We start from the raw sequence: 15,677 nt of genomic DNA on the forward strand, positions 1-15,677 counted from the left end.
GGGGAGGGTTCAGGGTGAGGACTCATCCATTAATGAGTTATCTGTTGGTGAAGCTTATAGTTTTACCAAAAGGGGAGGGTTCAGGGCTTTGAGGACTCATCCATTAATGAGTCTTTATCCTCATTAATCTGTTTGAAATAGTTTGGTACCTGGAGGGAATCAGGGGTGAGGACTCAGGGCTTTCCATTAATGAGGTCTTTATCCTCAACCATTTCAAGCTTATAGTTTGGTAGGGGAATGGTGAGGACTCATCCATTAATGGCTTTATTAACTGATTCCAAAGGAGGGGTTCCTCAACAATCTTTAAGAACTGTAGTTTTGAACCTGAGAGGGTTTTGAGGACTTTTAAGACACTGACTCCACCCAGGAGGTATCCTCAACAATCTGGTGGTGAAGCTCATAGTTTGGTACCTGAGAGTGGAATGGTGAGGACTGCCAGGGCTTTAAGACACTGACTCCACCCAGGAGGTCTTTATCCTCAACAATCTGTTGGTGAAGCTTATAGTTTGGTACCTGAGAGTGGAATGGTGAGGACTGCCAGGGCTTTAAGACACTGACTCCACCCAGGAGGTCTTCTATCCTCAACAATCTGTTGGTGAAGCTTATAGTTTGGTACCTGAGAGTGGAATGGTGAGGACTGCCAGGGCTTTAAGACACTGACTCCACCCAGGAGGTCTTCTATCCTCAACAATCTGTTGGTGAAGCTTATAGTTTGGTACCTGAGAGTGGAATGGTGAGGACTGCCAGGGCTTTAAGACACTGACTCCACCCAGGAGGTCTTCTATCCTCAACAATCTGGTGGTGAAGCTTATAGTTTGGTACCTGAGAGTGGAATGGTGAGGACTGCCAGGGCTTTAAGAAACTGACTCCACCCAGGAGGTCTTCGATCCTCAACAATCTGTTGGTGAAGCTTATAGTTTGGTACCTGAGAGTGGAATGGTGAGGACTGCCAGGGCTTTAAGAAACTGACTCCACCCAGGAGGTCTTCGATCCTCAACAATCTGTTGGTGAAGCTTATAGTTTGGTACCTGAGAGTGGAATGGTGAGGACTGCCAGGGCTTTAAGAAACTGACTCCACCCAGGAGGTCTTCGATCCTCAACAATCTGTTGGTGAAGCTTATAGTTTGGTACCTGAGAGTGGAATGGTGAGGACTTCCAGGGCTTTAAGAAACTGACTCCACCCAGGAGGTCTTCTATCATCAACAATCTGTTGGGATGCAGTGATACTTTTAAACCAGTCCATCATATGAGAAGCCCTGACAACATCTCCCTGAAAGATAAACTCTCCTTTGTCATTCCAAGTAGCAGCCCCCTTTGAGGCTTTTATTTTGTTCATTATGAATCTAACATTTTTCCTGTTACGAACTAGAACATGTGTCAACATATGCAGAACATTATCTTCAACATATTTTATCTTCAACCTGTAAGGTCTCTGGTCCAGACATTACAGGGGCAGGTCTCTCAGATCTTCAACCTGTAAGGTCTCTGGTCCAGGCATTACAGGGGCAGGTCTCTCAGATCTTCAACCTGTAAGGTCTCTGGTCCAGGCATTACAGGGGCAGGTCTCTCAGATCTTCAACCTGTAAGGTCTCTGGTCCAGGCATTACAGGGGCAGGTCTCTCAGATCTTCAACCTGTAAGGTCTCTGGTCCAGGCATTACAGGGGCAGGTCTCTCAGATCTTCAACCTGTAAGGTCTCTGGTCCAGATATTACAAGGGCAGATCTCTCTCTCTCTGATCTTCAACCTGTAAGGTCTCTGGTCCAGGCATTACAGTGGCAGGTCTCTCTCTATCTGATCTTCAACCTGTAAGGTCTCTGGTCCAGGCATTACAGGGGCAGGTCTCTCTCTATCTGATCTTCAACCTGTAAGGTCTCTGGTCCAGGCATTACAGGGGCAGGTCTCTCTCTCTCTGATCTTCAACCTGTAAGGTCTCTGGTCCAGGCATTACAGGGGCAGGTCTCTCAGATCTTCAACCTGTAAGGTCTCTGGTCCAGACATTACAATAGAAAGTATAGTAACACATTTAAATCGAGTTCCGAGATTGGAATTCCTATGACTTCCACTAGATGTCAACAGTCTTTCTTCAAGGTTTCAGACTTATTTCTTCCAAAACGAGGAAGAATTGAGTTTTGATACAGGAACACAGAGTTGTAAATCAATCTGTGCGAGCATGATGAAGAGGACACGCTAAAATCGCTTTCCTATTGAACATACTTCTTTCCGTATTAAATATTAGAGTTTAATTACATTTCAGGGTACCTGAGGATTAAATAGAAATGTAGTTTGACTTGTTTTAACAAAGTTTAGCAGTAGCTTTTTGGAATCCTTTCTCTGCATGTTGAACGAGTGGATTACTCAAATCAATGGCGCCAACTAAACTGACTTTTTGGGATATAAAGAAGGATTTTATCTAAGAAAACGACACTACATGTTGTACCTGGGACTCTTAGGATTGCAAATCAGAGGAAGATTTTCAAAAAGGAAGTGAATAATTAATCGCTATTTGTGACTTTATGAAACCTGTGCTGGTTGAAAAATATGTTGATGTGCGGCGCCGTCCTCAAACAATCGCATGGCATACTTTCCCTGTAAAGCCTATTGTACATCGGACAATGCAGGTAGATGAACAAGAATTTAAGCTTTTAACCCATATCACACCTATCTACCTAAATGTTTAATATACATCATTTTTATGATTATTTATTTGAATTGCGCACCCTCCGATTTCACCGGATGTTGTCGACTAGACGTAAGAAGTTTTAAGAACAAAGTCTTATTTACATTGACATGGCCTAGGAACAGTGGGTTAACTGGTCTAGGAACAGTGGGTTAACTGGTCTAGGAACAGTGGGTTAACTGGTCTAGGAACAGTGGGTTAACTGGTCTAGGAACAGTGGGTTAACTGGTCTAGGAACAGTGGGTTAACTGGTCTAGGAACAGTGGGTTAACTGGTCTAGGAACAGGAACAGTGGGTAACTGGTCTGCCTTGTTCAGGAAACAGTGGGAACAGTGGGTTAACTGGTCTAGGAACAGTGGGTTAACTGGTAGGAACTGGGTTAAGGAACACTGGTCTAGGAACAGTGGGTTAACTAGGAACAGGTCTAGGAACAGTGGGTTAACTGGTCTAGGAACAGTGGGTTAACTGGTCTAGGAACAGTGGGTTAACTAGGAACTTGTTCAGAACAACGGATCTTTACCTTGTCAGCTGCCTTGTTCAGGGATTCGATCGGACACTTTTTAGTTACTGGCCCAACACTCTAACCACTAGGCTACCTGCCGATCCTAGATCATAATGAATCAGATTACATGGAGAGGGGGACCTGATCCTAGATCATAATGAATCAGATTACATGGACAGGGAGACCTGATCCTAGATTAGCACTCCTCATCTGAGACACTGCCTATATGAATAAGGAATGCTGTTGTTAAGTCTAGTTACAGCAGATGTTTACTGCCATCTAGTGGAAGATACTAATAAAACACTATATTATCAGGGTGGGGAGACGGCTGAGTGCAGGATCCATGGTGAGATGACAGAGCAGAAAACACTATATGGAGAGAAGTACAAATAAATTATTTCTGAACAATAAAGGACAGAGTAAGATAATAAATAGTAATAAATAAATAATAAATACCTGGAATGACATATTATTACTAGTCTCACAGGGTTCTGTCGTCATTATTTTACCATACACCAGTGACGTCAGAAGTGACGTGTTCCTCATATGAAAGTGAAAGTAAGAGTGTGGTCTACCCTTTATAAAACAGCTGTTGAAACTGTAGCGCACATTTCTCGGCAACATTAGAAGCAGGATAAATGTGTTGATTTGAAGGACAGACGGACAGACTCTGGTAAATCTTGGCTACATATAACTATTATAAAGTTAGGTCGTAGTCAGACATTCAATAGACAGAGTAACCCTGAGATATGATTCTTTATCATGCGCCCGGTTTCCACGATGGAATTTAGGTGTAACGTTGGGAACGCATGATAAGTGAGCAAACGATAATTAACAGAATACAAATTGGAGTTGAGCTATTTTACAAATAAAATGGTGCGTAAGCTCGTTTACATGGGTTTACCCTCCACTACATCCCCGTTGATGCGGTGTGCAGCGTAGAGTGCATAGTCATTGATTTTTATTTCACTTATATTTAACTCGGCAAGTCAGAACACATTGTTATTAACATTGACGACCTACCCCGGCCAAACCTTGACGACGCTGGGCCAATTGTGCTCCACCCTATGGGACTCCCAATCATGCAGCCTGGATTCTAACCAGGTCCCGCAGTGACGCAGGAGGCGGGACTCTGCACCACTCGGGAGGCGGCTGAGCTGAAACAGAAAGTCAAGTTGTTGTTTTGTACAGGATCCATGGTGAGACAACAGAGCAGAAAACACTACATGGAGATGACTGACAAATAGGTAAGTATTTCTGAACAATAATCTATTCTATTGGACAGAGTAAGTGAATGAATACCTGTAATGAGATATTACTAGTTAGTAGAACTGCTATTTGAGCTGAGTTGCTGACAGACAGCAGTTTTCATAGTGTAAACTAATCAGTAGTCCTACATGTTATCAGTAACACGTCTGGTAAAGATGGTGGAGGAGCTTTTCAATGATATGGTTTTATGTTTATCTCAGGGTTTCTCCATCCTTTTGTTCTTACCAGCACTTACACACCTGATTCAACTAATCATCACATATTTTAAGACAGTTTAATATTTGAGGCAAACAAATGAACATTCTCAAATTAAAACCTTTTGGGTTTGGTAGACCTTATTAAAGGCCTACAGTAATTCATATTTTGAAGAGAAAAAACCTGGTTTCCAGTAAATTATAAGTTGTGGCTAAAATAATGTAAGAGAGACGTCTCGAAGAAGGACTATTAAAAAAAATGTAAGCAAGATGCGGCACAATGTCATGATTTAATGCTGTCGCGTGAAACTGACTGTTAGCGCCACCCTCTGGTTACTGTTGTTATATGAAACTGACTGTTAGCACCACCCTCTGGTTACTGTTGTTATATGAAACTGACTGTTAGCGCCACCCTCTGGTTACTGTTGTTATATGAAACTGACTGTTAGCGCCACCCTCTGGTTACTGTTGTTATATGAAACTGACTGTTAGCGCCACCCTCTGGTTACTGTTGTTTTGTTAAGGGGTGACACCTTGACTGCAGTTGAAACTGACATTAATAAGAAAGTATCTGGACACGGCCATTTTGAGATGACAGAGTTTTAGTTTAATCTCTATACTGCAACGCAGTTTCACAGTAAAGTGAGTATTTCAGGTTAATAATCCAGAATAAAGTAGAGGGGACATGTGGAATACAGTAAACTAGTGTCTGAGTGCTGCTGAGTCATTCCATCCATACGGTCCCTCTTCTGTCCCCAGGAAATATCAGTTCTTATTTAGTGAAAGCTGAAATAAATCATTCTCTCTACTATTATTCTGACATTTCACATTCTTTAAAATAAAGTGGTGATCCTAACTGACCTAAAACAAGCACTTTTTTACAAGGATTCAATTTCAGGAATTGTGAAAAACTGAGTTTAAATGTATTTGGCTCAGGTGTATGTACACTTCCGACTTCAACTGTATGTACGTGTATATATTAATTTACTGCTCTAACAATATAATTATTGTTTACATCACCTTATTTACTATTATGTTTTGATTTTTCCCTTCAATTTGTTTTACTATTTATGTGATGTGCAATGCAGAGAACACTGAAGAGGAATTATCATTTAATTTCCACAGTGAATTATTGTAATGTTTGTTTATGTGTCAATTAACCCCATAAGGGAAGGGTTGCCAGGTGGCGATTTGACACAATAATAAAGTTTTCATTCACTCATTTGTTCATTCATATAATTTAATTTAAGATGTTCTGTGTGTCCCTAATATCACTTTACACCCTGTTAGTTTGTTGTAATTCCTAGAGCAGAACGGAGAACACCATCGGGTTCGTACAAGTCTCAGTTTACATTATGGGAGATATCTGAGGATGAGTTGGATTGAGACACAGCCCATGTAAAAAAAAACATGCAAAAAAACAGCTTAAACAGACATCTCCAGTTTAAATCTAAAAGGCTAAACTGATCCTCCTTTAAAAGAGCCTTTGGGGATTTTTGAGACCAGGTCATCCTCATTTTAAACCCTCAGACAATGGTCTGCTGAAATGTAATGAACATAATAAACACATCCCCATCCCTGGTCTCAAAATCCCCAAAGGCTCTTTTAAAGGAGGATCAGTTTAGCCTTTTAGATCATAATGAATCAGAATACATGGAGAGAAGGGACCTGATCCTAGTGAATCAAATTACATGGAGAGGAGGACCTGATCCTAGATCATAATGAATCAGATTACATTTTTATTTTACCTTTATTTAACCAGGCAAGACAGTTAAGAACAAATTCTTATTTTCAATGACGGCCTGGGAACAGTGGGTTACCTGCCTGTTCAGGGGCAGAATGACAGATTTATTTGTACCTTGTCAGCTCGGGGGTTTGAACTTGCAACCTTCCGGTTACTAGTCCAACGCTCTAACCACTAGGCCCTAATGGAGAGGAGGGACCTGATCCTAGATCATAATGAATCATAATGAATCAGATTACATGGAGAGGAGGAACCTGATCCTAGATCATAATGAATCAGATTACATGGAGAGAAGGAACCTGATCCTAGATCATAATGAATCAGATTACATGGAGGGGGCGACCTGATCCTAGATCATAATGAATCAGATTACATGGAGAGGGGTGGACCTGATCCTAGATCATAATGAATCAGATTACATGGAGAGGGGGACCTGATCCTAGATCATAATGAATCAGATTACATGGAGAGTGGGACCTGATCCTAGATCATAATGAATCAGATTACATGGAGAGGAGGACCTGATCCTAGATCATAATGAATCAGATTACCTGGAGAGGGGGACCTGGTCCTAGATCATAATGAATCAGATTACCTGGAGAGGGGGACCTGGTCCTAGATCATAATGAATCAGATTGCATGGAGAAGGGGGACCTGATCCTAGATCAGCTCTGAGACACTGCCTTTATGAATAAGGGCCCAGGAGTCACCAGGACCAACTTGCATTGCTCTGGATAAGAGCGTCTGCTCAATGACTAAAATGTCAAATGAGTCACCAGGACAGGCATTGACAGGATGGTCACAGCCACATGTTCACTGGTTAGGTAGGACACAATATAACTGTTACATAGGACCAACAGTAATGATACATGGTTAGATAGGAACAACAGTAATGATACATGGTTAGACAGGATGTAATGATACATGGTTAGATAGGATGTAATGATACATGGTTAGACAGGAACAACAGTAATGATACATGGTTAGACAGGAACAACAGTAATGATACATGGTTAGACAGGAACAACAGTAATGATACATGGTTAGATAGGAACAACAGTAATGATACATGGTTAGATAGGAACAACAGTAATGATACATGGTTAGATAGGATGTAATGATACATGGTTAGACAGGAACAACAGTAATGATACATGGTTAGACAGGAACAACAGTAATGATACATGGTTAGATAGGATGTAATGATACATGGTTAGATAGGATGTAATGATACATGGTTAGATAGGAACAACAGTAATGATACATGGTTAGACAGGAACAACAGTAATGATACATGGTTAGACAGGATGTAATGATACATGGTTAGATAGGAACAACAGTAATGATACATGGTTAGACAGGAACAACAGTAATGATACATGGTTAGATAGGATGTAATGATACATGGTTAGACAGGAACAACAGTAATGATACATGGTTAGATAGGATGTAATGATACATGGTTAGACAGGAACAACAGTAATGATACATGGTTAGATAGGAACAACAGTAATGATACATGGTTAGATAGGACCAACAGTAATGATACATGGTTAGACAGGAACAACAGTAATGATACATGGTTAGATAGGAACAACAGTAATGATACATGGTTAGATAGGATGTAATGATACATGGTTAGACAGGAACAACAGTAATGATACATGGTTAGATAGGATGTAATGATACATGGTTAGATAGGATGTAATGATACATGGTTAGATAGGAACAACAGTAATGATACATGGTTAGATAGGATGTAATGATACATGGTTAGATAGGATGTAATGATACATGGTTAGATAGGAACAACAGTAATGATACATGGTTAGATAGGATGTAATGATACATGGTTAGACAGGAACAACAGTAATGATACATGGTTAGATAGGATGTAATGATACATGGTTAGATAGGATGTAATGATACATGGTTAGATAGGATGTAATGATACATGGTTAGACAGGAACAACAGTAATGATACATGGTTAGACAGGAACAACAGTAATGATACATGGTTAGACAGGAACAACAGTAATGATACATGGTTAGACAGGAACAACAGTAATGATACATGGTTAGACAGGAACAACAGTAATGATACATGGTTAGACAGGAACAACAGTAATGATACATGGTTAGACAGGAACAACAGTAATGATACATGGTTAGACAGGAACAACAGTAATGATACATGGTTAGATAGGAACAACAGTAATGATACATGGTTAGATAGGAACAACAGTAATGATACATGGTTAGACAGGAACAACAGTAATGATACATGGTTAGATAGGAACAACAGTAATGATACATGGTTAGACAGGAACAACAGTAATGATACATGGTTAGATAGGACCAACAGTAATGATACATGGTTAGACAGGAACAACAGTAATGATACATGGTTAGACAGGAACAACAGTAATGATACATGGTTAGATAGGACCAACAGTAATGATACATGGTTAGACAGGAACAACAGTAATGATACATGGTTAGACAGGAACAACAGTAATGATACATGGTTAGATAGGATGTAATGATACATGGTTAGATAGGAACAACAGTAATGATACATGGTTAGACAGGAACAACAGTAATGATACATGGTTAGACAGGAACAACAGTAATGATACATGGTTAGATAGGAACAACAGTAATGATACATGGTTAGACAGGATGTAATGATACATGGTTAGACAGGATGTAATGATACATGGTTAGACAGGAACAACAGTAATGATACATGGTTAGAGAGGAACAACAGTAATGATACATGGTTAGACAGGAACAACAGTAATGATACATGGTTAGATAGGATGTAATGATACATGGTTAGACAGGAACAACAGTAATGATACATGGTTAGACAGGATGTAATGATACATGGTTAGACAGGATGTAATGATACATGGTTAGACAGGAACAACAGTAATGATACATGGTTAGACAGGAACAACAGTAATGATACATGGTTAGACAGGAACAACAGTAATGATACATGGTTAGACAGGAACAACAGTAATGATACATGGTTAGATAGGATGTAATGATACATGGTTAGATAGGATGTAATGATACATGGTTAGACAGGAACAACAGTAATGATACATGGTTAGATAGGATGTAATGATACATGGTTAGATAGGAACAACAGTAATGATACATGGTTAGACAGGAACAACAGTAATGATACATGGTTAGACAGGAACAACAGTAATGATACATGGTTAGATAGGAACAACAGTAATGATACATGGTTAGACAGGAACAACAGTAATGATACATGGTTAGACAGGAACAACAGTAATGATACATGGTTAGATAGGAACAACAGTAATGATACATGGTTAGATAGGATGTAATGATACATGGTTAGACAGGAACAACAGTAATGATACATGGTTAGACAGGAACAACAGTAATGATACATGGTTAGACAGGATGTAATGATACATGGTTAGATAGGAACAACAGTAATGATACATGGTTAGATAGGAACAACAGTAATGATACATGGTTAGATAGGAACAACAGTAATGATACATGGTTAGACAGGATGTAATGATACATGGTTAGACAGGAACAACAGTAATGATACATGGTTAGACAGGAACAACAGTAATGATACATGGTTAGACAGGAACAACAGTAATGATACATGGTTAGATAGGAACAACAGTAATGATACATGGTTAGACAGGAACAACAGTAATGATACATGGTTAGACAGGAACAACAGTAATGATACATGGTTAGATAGGAACAACAGTAATGATACATGGTTAGATAGGAACAACAGTAATGATACATGGTTAGATAGGATGTAATGATACATGGTTAGACAGGAACATTTACATTTACATTTAAGTCATTTAGCAGACGCTCTTATCCAATTCATATGGGTTAAATTGAATAGTAACTGAAATCTGAACACTGACTGTAGGCTTATAACCTAATATAATATGAACTGAAATCTGGACACTGACTGTTGGCCTATAATCTAATATAATATGAACTGAAATCTGGTCACTGACTGTTGGTTTATAATCTAATATAATATGAACTGAAATCTGGACACTGACTGTTGGCCTATAATCTAATATAATATGAACTGAAATCTGGACACTGACTGTAGACCTATAATCTAATATAATATGAACTGAAATCTGGACACTGACTGTTGGCCTATAATCTAATATAATATGAACTGAAATCTGGACACTGACTGTTGGCCTATAATCTAATCTAATATGAACTGAAATCTGGACACTGACTGTAGACCTATAATCTAATATAATATGAACTGAAATCTGGACACTGACTGTTGGCCTATAATCTAATATAATATGAACTGAAATCTGGACACTGACTGTTGGCCTATAATCTAATATAATATGAACTGAAATCTGGACACTGACTGTTGGCCTATAATCTAATCTAATATGAACTGAAATCTGGACGCTGACTGTAGACCTATACTCTAATATAATATGAACTGCAGAATGATGCATTTCTTGCATTTAAATGAAACAACACATGTTAATTTAGTCTGGGGAACAGGGGTGGATAAATAGGATTAAATAAACCCTTCAGACTGATGACATATGGACATATTACACAGGACTAATCTTTCCACTGTTCTGGAGTTATTGTGTTTTCTCCCCGGTCCCTAAACTAAACCCTTCAGACTGATGACATATGGACATATTACACAGGACTAATCTTTCCACTGTTCTGGAGTTATTGCGTTTTCTCCCGGTCCCTAAACTAAACCCTTCAGACTGATGACATATGGACATATTACACAGGACTAATCTTTCCACTGTTCTGGAGTTATTGCGTTTTCTCCCGGTCCCTAAACTAAATGGTCAACTTTACCAGTGTTAACTAGTAGATTACTAATGCATTCATTCTATCAATGTAAAACATTATTCTGGAGAGCACTACTTTATTTAGTCTATCATTATTCTGGAGAGAACTACTTTATTTAGTCTGTCATTATTCTGGAGAGAACTACTTTATTTAGTCTGTCAATGTAACACATTATTCTGGAGAGAACTACTTTATTTAGTCTATCATTATTCTGGAGAGAACTACTTTATTTAGTCTATCAATGTAAAACATTATTCTGGAGAGAACTACTTTATTTAGTCTATCAATGTAACACATTATTCTGGAGAGAACTACTTTATTTAGTCTATCAATGTAACACATTATTCTGGAGAGAACTACTTTATTTAGTCTTCTGGGGCAACAAGTTATGACAGAAGAGAAGCTGCATGTATCAAACTATAGTTGAAGAACACATGACCTACCAAATGTTGAAAATTCTAAGCAGAAATGTATCTAAATTGCAGCCAGTAGGCTATACGGTCCAGTACAGAGTAACAAACTGCACAGGTAGCCTACTTTTGAATTAGATTTTTTTGACAATCAGATGAAAACATCATTTGTGAAAACAGCCTGAGCAGACAGCAGAAACAACAGTAAATGGGATAAGATGTGTACATGCATCAATTTAAAAACACAATACTTCAGAGTATCCTCAATAATAACGGGATATTGGTGTGCATGTAAACGTGGTCACTGTTGTTGGAATGTCTAGTTACAGCAGGTGTTTACTGCCATCTACTGGAACATACCGAGAATACATACAGACACAAATGTCAGGTTCAATAGCCTTGTTCAAGCATTGTACAAGTCTCTACACACAGAGTCCGGGGACCAGCCCAGCTAGTCGATTACCTATCAACTAGACTCCGTAACAAGCCGTTTTCAAAGTGGAAACTAATCAGTAGCCCTGCATGTTATAAGGTAGACTATTTAGATTGTAACTATGGAGACACCTATTTTACAACCCTTTTTCCATAAAAAATACTAACGCTCTAGAACTGATGCGCATCAACAAATAAGGTGACAAAGCAGGAAAACTACTTTAGGTGCTCTACAGCGTGTTAGATAAATTCACTAGGAGGTGGTTTAAACTGTGTTCTAATGCGACTTTACTGATGGAAAACCATATCATGCGGAGGGTTTTTCTCATGCTCAGTTCTTGGGTCTTGTTTTTTCTCCTGCTCAGTTCCTGGGTCTTGTTTTTTCTCATGCTCAGTTCTTGTGTCTTGTTTTTTCTCCTGCTCAGTTCCTGGGTCTTGTTTTTTCTCATGCTCAGTTCTTGTGTCTTGTTTTTTCTCATGCTCAGTTCTTGTGTCTTGTTTTTTTCTCATGCTCAGTTCTTGGGTCTTGTTTTTTCTCATGCTCAGTTCTTGGGTCTTGTTTTTTCTCATGCTCAGTTCTTGGGTCTTGTTTTTTCTCATGCTCAGTTCTTGTGTCTTGTTTTTTCTCATGCTCAGTTCTTGGGTCTTGTTTTTTCTCCTGCTCAGTTCTTGGTTCTTGTTTTTTCTCATGCTCAGTTCTTGTGTCTTGTTTTTTCTCATGCTCAGTTCTTGGGTCTTGTTTTTTCTCATGCTCAGTTCTTGGGTCTTGTTTTTTCTCATGCTCAGTTCTTGAGTCTTGTTTTTTCTCATGCTCCGTTCTTGGGTCTTGTTTTTTCTCGTGCTCAGTTCTTGGGTCTTGTTTTTCTCATGCTCAGTTCTTGGGTCTTGTTTTTTTCTCATGCTCAGTTCTTGGGTCTTGTTTTTCTCATGCTCAGTTCTTGTGTCTTGTTTTTTCTCATGCTCAGTTCTTGGGTCTTGTTTTTTCTCATGCTCAGTTCTTGGGTCTTGTTTTTCTCATGCTCAGTTCTTGGGTCTTGTTTTTTCTCATGCTCAGTTCTTCCTTGCCACCGTGCTTCTACACCTGCATTGCTTGCTGTTTGGGGTTTTAGGCTGGGTTTCTGTACAGCACTTTGAGATATCAGCTGATGTACGAAGGGCTATATAAATAAATTGGATTTGATTTGATTTGATTTAGGCTACCTGTCTCCCCAACACTCTAACCACTAGGCTACCTGCCTCCCCAACACTCTAACCACTAGGCTACCTGCCTCCCCAACACACTAACCACTAGGCTACCTGCCTCCCCAACACTCTAACCACTAGGCTACCTGCCTCCTCTACACTCTAACCACTAGGCTACCTGCCGCCCCAACACTCTAACCACTAGGCTACCTGCCGCCCCAACACTCTAACCACTAGGCTACCTGCCGCCCCAACACTCTAACCACTAGGCTACCTGCCGCCCCAACACTCTAACCACTAGGCTACCTGCCGCCCCAACACTCTAACCACTAGGCTACCTGCCGCCCAAACGCTCTAACCACTAGGCTACCTGCCGCCACAACGCTCTAACCACTAGGCTACCTGCCGCCACAACGCTCTAACCACTAGGCTACCTGCCGCCCCAACGCTCTAACCACTAGGCTACCTGCCGCCCCAACGCTCTAACCACTAGGCTACCTGCCGCCCCAACGCTCTAACCACTAGGCTACCTGCCGCCCCAACGCTCTAACCACTAGGCTACCTGCCGCCCCAACTCTCTAACCATTAGGCTACCTGCTGCCCCAACACTCTAACCAGTAAGCTACCTGCCGCCCCAAAATAAGATGTAGGCCTATCAGAGGCTATTAGTTAGTTTTCAGGCCTTGTGGGCGGGTTTTCAGTGGTCATTGGGCTAGAAAATGTAACTACATTAAACAACCTTATAGTTTGGATGTGTTTGTTAGTAAACTGTTTTATTTCTAAGAGATAATTAATAAAATAATTAGTTGTCACTGTGTTAACCACAACCAACATGTTGGATCTCTGTTTAGTTGTCACTGTGTTAACCACAACCAACATGTTGGATCTCTGTTTAGTTGTCACTGTGTTAACCACAACCAACATGTTGGATCTCTGTTTAGTTGTCACTGTGTTAACCACAACCAACATGCTGGATCTCTGTTTAGTTGACACTGTGTTAACCACAACCAACATGTTGGATCTCTGTTTAGTTGTTACTGTGTTAACCACAACCAACATGTTGGATCTCTGTTTAGTTGTCACTGTGTTAACCACAACCAACATGTTGGATCTCTGTTTAGTTGTCACTGTGTTAACCACAACCAACATGTTGGATCTCTGGTTAGTTGTCACTGTGTTAACCACAACCAACATGTTGGATCTCTGTTTAGTTGTCACTGTGTTAACCACAACCAACATGTTGGATCTCTGTTTAGTTGTCACTGTGTTAACCACAACCAACATGTTGGATCTCTGTTTAGTTGTTACTGTGTTAACCACAACCAACATGTTGGATCTCTGTTTAGTTGTCACTGTGTTAACCACAACCAACATGTTGGATCTCTGTTTAGTTGTTACTGTGTTAATCTCTGTTTACAACCAACATGTTGGATCTCTGTTTAGTTGTTACTGTGTTAACCACAACCAACATGTTGGATCTCTGTTTAGTTGTCACTGTGTTAACCACAACCAACATGTTGGATCTCTGTTTAGTTGTCACTGTGTTAACCACAACCAACATGTTGGATCTCTGTTTAGTTGTCACTGTGTTAATAACCACAACCAACATGTTGGATCTCTGTTTAGTTGTCACTGTGTTAACCACAACCAACATGTTGGATCTCTGTTTAGTTGTCACTGTGTTAACCACAACCAACATGTTGGATCTCTGTTTAGTTGTCACTGTGTTAACCACAACCAACATGTTGGATCTCTGTTTAGTTGTCACTGTGTTAACCACAACCAACATGTTGGATCTCTGTTTAGTTGTCACTGTGTTAACCACAACCAACATGTTGGATCTCTGGTTAGTTGTCACTGTGTTAACCACAACCAACATGTTGGATCTCTGTTTAGTTGTCACTGTGTTAACCACAACCAACATGTTGGATCTCTGTTTAGTTGTCACTGTGTTAACCACAACCAACATGTTGGATCTCTGTTTAGTTGTCACTGTGTTAACCACAACCAACATGTTGGATCTCTGTTTAGTTGTCACTGTGTTAACCACAACCAACATGTTGGATCTCTGGTTAGTTGTTACTGTGTTAACCACAACCAACATGTTGGATCTCTGTTTAGTTGTCACTGTGTTAACCACAACCAACATGTTGGATCTCTGGTTAGTTGTTACTGTGTTAACCACAACCAACATGTTGGATCTCTGTTTAGTTGTCACTGTGTTAACCACAACCAACATGTTGGATCTCTGTTTAGTTGTCACTGTGTTAACCACAACCAACATGTTGGATCTCTGGTTAGTTGTTACTGTGTTAACCACAACCAACATGTTGGATCTCTGTTTAGTTGTCACTGTGTTAACCACAACCAACATGCTGGATCTCTGTT

At 39.8% G+C, this 15,677-nt stretch overlaps 1 protein-coding gene across 1 annotated transcript in view; it reads left to right on the top strand.

Annotated features, from left to right (window-relative positions):
* Positions 1-3,781: 3,781 nt before the first annotated feature.
* The window catches only part of LOC135570158 (NLR family CARD domain-containing protein 3-like), a 28,483-nt gene continuing 16,587 nt past the window's right edge, over positions 3,782-15,677 (top strand). The window contains exon 1 of the mRNA XM_065016235.1: positions 3,782-4,427. The gene's annotated coding sequence lies outside the window, so the exon portion shown is untranslated. The remainder of the gene's footprint in view (positions 4,428-15,677) is intronic.

Source organism: Oncorhynchus nerka, unplaced genomic scaffold (assembly GCF_034236695.1).
Source record: "Oncorhynchus nerka isolate Pitt River unplaced genomic scaffold, Oner_Uvic_2.0 unplaced_scaffold_1071, whole genome shotgun sequence".
In the NCBI taxonomy this organism is placed as follows: domain Eukaryota; kingdom Metazoa; phylum Chordata; class Actinopteri; order Salmoniformes; family Salmonidae; genus Oncorhynchus; species Oncorhynchus nerka.